The sequence below is a fragment of the Gavialis gangeticus genome, unplaced genomic scaffold, assembly GCF_001723915.1.
Source record: "Gavialis gangeticus isolate Ggan-Ray unplaced genomic scaffold, GavGan_comp1, whole genome shotgun sequence".
NCBI lineage: Eukaryota > Metazoa > Chordata > Crocodylia > Gavialidae > Gavialis > Gavialis gangeticus.
In genome coordinates, this window is record NW_017729016.1 from 10,220,085 (window position 1) to 10,226,846 (window position 6,762).

A 6,762-nucleotide genomic window follows, 5' to 3' on the forward strand; every position below is an offset into this window, starting at 1 on the left:
GCAGCTTCTTTCAGCTGCCACCACCACAGACCCTAGCCCCACAGTACTGGTGGGGACCCGTGCTGCACAGCCCCAACCCCACACACCCCACACTCCTAGCTCAGCAATGGCGGGACGGGACAGAAGCTGCTGCTTAATGAGGGGTGAAAGCAGCCCCTCGCCCTCGGTGCCACCAGTGCTTCCTGGTGTAGCTGCCTGGAGCCTGTACGGGGCTGCCCTGCAGCTCCACTGCTGTCACTGCCACCTCTGGGCTGCCTGGTGGGGCAGTGGTGGCAGCATAGAACAGACACAGGGCAGCCCAGTGCAACGTGGGCTCTGGGAGGCTACACCAGGAAGCGCCAGCCGTGGTGAGGGGGAGGGGCTGCTTTCCACCCACACTGAGCAGCAGCTTCTGTCCCGCACCACTGCTGCTGAGCCTGGGCAAATAAACCTGGAGCAGGTGCGGGGTGCACGGGGTCAGGGCTGTGCAGTGCGGGTCCCCACCAGTACCATGGGGCTGGGGCCGGTGGTGGGGGCAGCTGGAAGGAGCCACTGCCACCTGGGCTGCCTGGAGAGGCAATCCAGCTGTGGAGCCACCCCAGCCCTGCTGCATGCCCAGGGGGCAGCAAGTCATGCCATGGCCAGATGGTGCCTGGGTCAGGGGACCAAGGGACCCACTACGGGCTGGACAAAGACCTACCTCAGGCCAGATCCAGCCCACGGGCCTTATTCTGCCCACCCCTGGACTAGATGGAGGTCCCTTACTGCCCTACTTCTCTACGATTCTCTTTACCATTACATATTGGTTGCTGCTTTAAGGAGAAACTCAGATTTGATACTTTTATATAGATAAGGGTGAGAATGACATTCATAAAATTATTAGTACAGTCAGTTGTGCTCTTATTTCAAACCCAAAGAAGGAAAGAACTGTGTCTTTTCTCCTGTATTGTCCCTGACACTACATAATAATTCACTTCAGTCAGGCTACTTGAACTAATAGAGTCCAAAAATATTGAGATCCATTACTTGGTACAATTAAATCTTTTCAAGAACTTTTAAACTTCTCAAATGCTGGGTATAAAATCCAGATTGTGTGGAGGAGAAAAACCAAGAAGGAAGAAGAAATTATCTGAAATGCTTCCTTATGTTTAACTCACTCCCTTTCAAAAGTGCTCAAATAAAACAAAGCTAAATTGAAACAATAATCTGAGACTTTAGAGTTAAAATTTCAGAAGAAGATATTTTGTTTGCTTGTTTTAATTACCTACTCCAGTTTTAAAAATGCATTATATTTACACAAAAGGGACTTAATTATGTCACATAAATTAACTCCATGTACAAAGGGAAATCAAATACTTTAATTAAGGCTTGTGTGGTAGAAGTGTCCTCATCTAGATACGCGCAAAAGAATACACTTCCAAGACTTTGGAAATCATTTCCATTCTTTATCTCAGCACAGTAACAACATCTTAGAAACAGTGGGATAATTTGCTGCTCCGATGGTTCATGATGGCCTAACGCTTTTGTGGAAGTGAAGAAGTGGTTTGGGTTTTGTTTTTTTTTTTCTTTCCTCTTAGCACAGCCTGCACCTGTGACATGGTCACCCCATTTGCTTTCTACCCCACTTCATCCTGCATACTGTTGCTCCATTCCACTTGCCAATCCTCTGATTCTCCTCTTGCGTACCGCTTATTTTGAGTGGCAGTATATTTCAGGCCATCCACTCCAGCACTGCTTTGTGTCCAAAATGCTGCTGAATAAAGACACTAAGAGGGAGAGAGAGCGTCTCTCTTCATGCCTGGTGGTGAATCTGGCATTGCTTGCACACTGGCTTTGGAACAGCTCAGATGCTGCATGCTTCATATTTTCCTGCGTGCTGCCGCTGCTGCTATTCCTGTTTAACTTCTCTCCGTCTCTGTGTCACTCAGATCACATTCTATGTGTGTTTAAAAAATAGAGCCAAACTGATACCAGAACAGAAATTACCTGAGCTTCCTTAAGTGGAGAGGGTGTCCTCCTAGGTTTTAGCCCTCCAAATTCAAGGATCTCAGGGAGATGGAATAAGATCAAGGCCATCCTCATGAAGGCCCAGTACACCTGCCATTCACTGCAACAGCAATTCCACAGGAACCCTGCTTCTTCGTTGTCTTCAGAGTGGACACGGGAGGGGGGTCTCCGGGCAGACTGGCAAGTCACATGATTGGGTAGCACTCAGGGGGGCATGGGGAGGGAGTGGGGTGGACCAGCACAATGCTGATAGAGCAGCCATCGGGGCTCTCCCCGATGACCTGCAGGAAACTACCCTACAACATCCCTAAAGAAAAAGCTGTTATGAGAACTGGAAAATAAGACCAAAGCTCCTGCCCTTCTTTTTGCTGCCCACCCCAAACTGTCTCCATCCCACGGGCAGTGGTAGAAAGGCTGATCAGGCCTTAGACACTCGCTATGAATCCTGCATCATGATTATCTGAGAACAAGTGGTTCATCCTGGAACGTACTCCACTGTGAGCTGGGTAAATCCTTGTGTCCCTGAAGACTCCACACACACTTCTTCTCCCAAAACTTCCTGTATTGTACTCACAACTAGAACTTAATTTCTGCAGAGACCATTGAGGGAGATGACTTACCACTGAAAGATCAACCCTACAGGACTTGCTTACTCTGTGATCCATCCCCCACAACTCCAACGAACCCACTTGGGGCCTTTGTCTGAGTAAATTCTACTAGATCAGACTCTATCTTAGAAGATTCATCTAAATACATTATTCGCAGATAAATACATCCAATCATCTTCTGTAGTTTCTGCTGTGTTTCTCCTCTTTCCCTTATTATTACTAAAGGCCAGGGAAAAAAATAGTATCAGTCTCTCAGATTATGGAGACTGGCATGGCTTTGTTAAAAGCAGCAGGGCTGTGGTGCTTTACACTCATTGTATACACCCCATGCAAATTGTCATTTTTACTCATTCATCTGTTCCTGACTTTTGATCGTTCTCTAACAGAAAGCATAATAAACTCTCTACTTATGACACTACAAATGGTTTCTGTGAAAATAATTTTGATACTGCAGCTGTTTATGGCTTCTGGTGTTGTGAAAGCAGGAGGGATAGATGAACTCTTGAGACAGATACTTCATTGCTTCAAAGTACAGCTTTGCTGCATATGTTCCATCAGGTACCAGATTGTCTTTAATCAGTATTTTTTCCCCCCAAACTAGAGTGTCTGTATGAGAGAGAGAGAGAGTATATTAGCCCTTTTCCTTTAATGTATATATTTTTAATGGGTGTAATGAAAAGACATCAAATTTATATGCAAATGCATATTCTTTTCCTAGGTGTGCAGGCTACCAGAAACTTGACTAAAACACTCGTTGTATCAACACAGCTCCAAGCATGTATATCGATGCCTATATAGATACTTATTTGAGGAATTAGCAGGGGTGGGCAAAGTCCAGCCTGCAGGTGGGATCAGATCCACAGCCGACTCTATTTCCCAGCAGCCCCTGCCCATGTCTCTGTGGCTGGTTTCCAAAGAGACCCCAGCAGCGGCAGCACTGTGACAGCGCAGGGCCAGAGTTTCCATGGAGACTGGCCCCAGTAGCGCTGGCAGGACATGCAGCTAGGCGGGGAGATGCTCCAGGGCTAGGATCTTGTGGCACTGCCGGCATGGTCCAGAGCTGGGGCACAGCCACAATCTGGATCACACCGTCACTGCCCCAAGATCCCAGCCCTGGGTCCAGAGCAGCTCCCCACCCAGCCGGGAGCCCTGCCAGTGCTGCTGGGGCAGGTCTCTATGGAAACCCCAGCTCCACACTGTCACTTGGCACTGCTGCTGGTGTCTCCATGGAAACCAGCTGCAGCAGCGCAGGCAGAGGCTGCTGGGAAATGGAGTCCAGCCTGTAGCCCGGTCTGCCATATTACCCACCACTGAATTAGTGTATAACAATAATGTGAATGTATAAAAAAGCACAGATTTGCATTTTGAAAGAACATGTATTATTCTTCAAGTTTTCAAAGAAAAAAATGACTTGCACTTCTACATTGGCTTCTACCGTGATCCTGCCTGGCTATATAATTTATATTGTCCCAAACTTTACAATGTAGTCACTTTTAGCAGATAACCCCCGAAATAGTGTGCAGCATGTAATGCGGGTTTAGGGTTGCCCATTGGTCCCTTCCACTCATAGGATCATAGGAAAATAGGGCTGGAAGGGACCTCATAGGGTTATCTAGTCTAGCCCCCTACTCAAGGTAGGATCATTTCTGACTAAACCATCCCTTCCAAGTGTCCATCCAGCCTACTCTGAAAATTTCCAAGGATGGAGATTCCACAACTTCTCCTGCTACAATGCCTGACCACCTTCACAGTCAGAAAGTTCCTCCTAATCTCCAATCTAAATTTCCCTTGCTCCAGCTTGAGGCCATTGTTTCTAGTCCTGCCCCTTACAACCACAAAAAAAAGCCCATCTCCATCCTTTCTATAATCATCCTTCAGGTATTTGAAGACTGTTATCAAATCCCCACTCAGTCTTCTCTTCTCCAGACTAAATAACCCTAGCTCTTTCAGTCTTTCCTGCTATGTCTTGCTCCCCAGGATCCTGATCATGTTTTTGCCCTACACTGGACTCTTCCTAAACTGCCACATCTTTCTTGAAGTGTGGAGCCCAAACCTGGACATAGTACTCCAGGTGAGGTCTCACCCATGCTGAATAGAGTGGAAGAATCACTTCCCTTGTTTTGCAAATGACACTCCTGTTAACATAACCCAGAATGCTTTTTTTGCAACAAGAACACACTGTTGGCCTATGTTCAGTTTATGATTCACCATAATCTCCAGGCTATCCTCTTGCTCCCCAGCAGGTGTCAACAGGGCCATTGGTCTTCTGGGCTTCCATCCTTTCAGTGCTCTCAGGGTAAGGCCTCTTTCTTGATATAGTTTATAATTCTACAATTGAGTAGATTCATAGTGATCTTGGGGAAAATCACATCTGGATCATTATAGATGAGACTACAGATGACTTGGGATCATAATCTATCCATTTGATAGTTGGGAAACTCACTGTTAAACCTGGCAAACTTTCCTTGTAGACTTCAAAATTGTTGAAGAGGACCAATCATACAAAAGCAGCACATTTGATGTTTACTGAGTGCATCTACGTGTGCTATTAGACCAGAGCAATAAACTCCAGTGCATATCAAGCTGGAGTTTATTGCTCCTGGGTACCACATATGAACATGACTGCAGCACGGTGAGCCGGCAGGCAGCCCCACACTGAAGTAACCCTTGTGCCCCAGGCACCCCTATCAGCATCTACACGTGTTGCTGTGCACTAAAGAATGCTGCCACAGGATAATACCTCTATTTACAAGTACTCATCTATGGTGGAGTTAATTAGTTTCTTGTGGCCTAATAGGGGCACATATGTAGACACTGAGACTCTACTGTGGAGCTAATTAGGCAGCTCCGCAGTACATCTCTCATGTAGACGTGCCCACTGTAGTCTAACTTTACTGCCTGCAATGAAGACAAATTGCATCTTTTCCTTCTACAGGTTTCCCTCACCAACCATGGGGTTAGGTTCCTAAAAGTTCCTGTGGTTGACAAAAGCAGCAGGGCTGGAGGAGCAGGGGCTGTGGGTGGGGGATGAGGGGCACCAACAAGGCTGTGGGGGATGTGGGGGTGGGGGGGAGTGAGAGGCACAAGCAGGGCCTGGGTGGTATTTTCCAACTGTATCCCCCCTTCTCTGAAGCGTGGATACTCAAAACCGTGGTTGGCGAGGGAAACCTGTAGATGTTGGAGCCTATACTTTTGAAAGTGGCAACAACACTGCAAGTGATCTGTCTATACCTGCTGCACTTCAGCCAGTTGATGTGTGGTCTCAGCTGGGTTGCTGAACAAATAAAACTTGTGTTTCCAGATATCAAAATAGTGTTTGTAAAGGTGCACCTAAAGGTTCAGCATTACAAAGTTCTGCATGACATGTCCTTATCACCAGAGCCCTTTTGGATATGTTGGGAACTCAGCTAAATGCAGCCCTATTTTACAGTCAACATTTCGAGGCTCTAGAAAAAAATACCATTTTTTTATGCTACTGAGGAAGCCTCCATCAGCACTGCATAACTGGCCTTTGGCAACCCTACTATCATAAGGGATCTTACCATGACTGAAGCATGTTTTTCTGTTCTACCACAGGTGATAAAGCAATTTGAGATGTGAAGCCTCTCAATATAGGACTCCCTAGACTAAATCAGCTCTACTCCATGTAAGTCTAGGAGCGAGAGAAAAGCTACAAAAACTTCTGAAGCTGAACCCCAGATCCAGACCACTGTTAACTGTAAGAGTTACTTGGATGGTATTGGTATGGAACGATCAGAACAAGCACCAGCTATACTGTCTCCTGTTTTCAAGTTTTGCCCTGTTATACCTGTGGATGCTGAGAAATCTCTCTCACCTCTCACAAACCTGTCCTGACTGAGAAGCACCACAAGCTTGGAAAAAACCCCGCTATATAGCAGGGGTGGCCAACCTGTGGCTCCAGAGCTACATGCAGCTCTTTGGAAGTTAATATGCGTCTCCTTGAATCTTTGCACAAGCACACAGTGACCAGCTTCTAAATGGTCTAAATAGAACCTGGTCACCATGTGCTTGTGCAAAGATTCAAGGCATGGGCAACTGGTGCTGCCTTAGTCGGGGGGGCACATGTCCCCCCAGCGAACAGTCAGTGACTAGGGGAGGTGTCCCCTTGTGTCCAATCTTGTTGACTGGAGGGTTGGGGGCTGCAGCT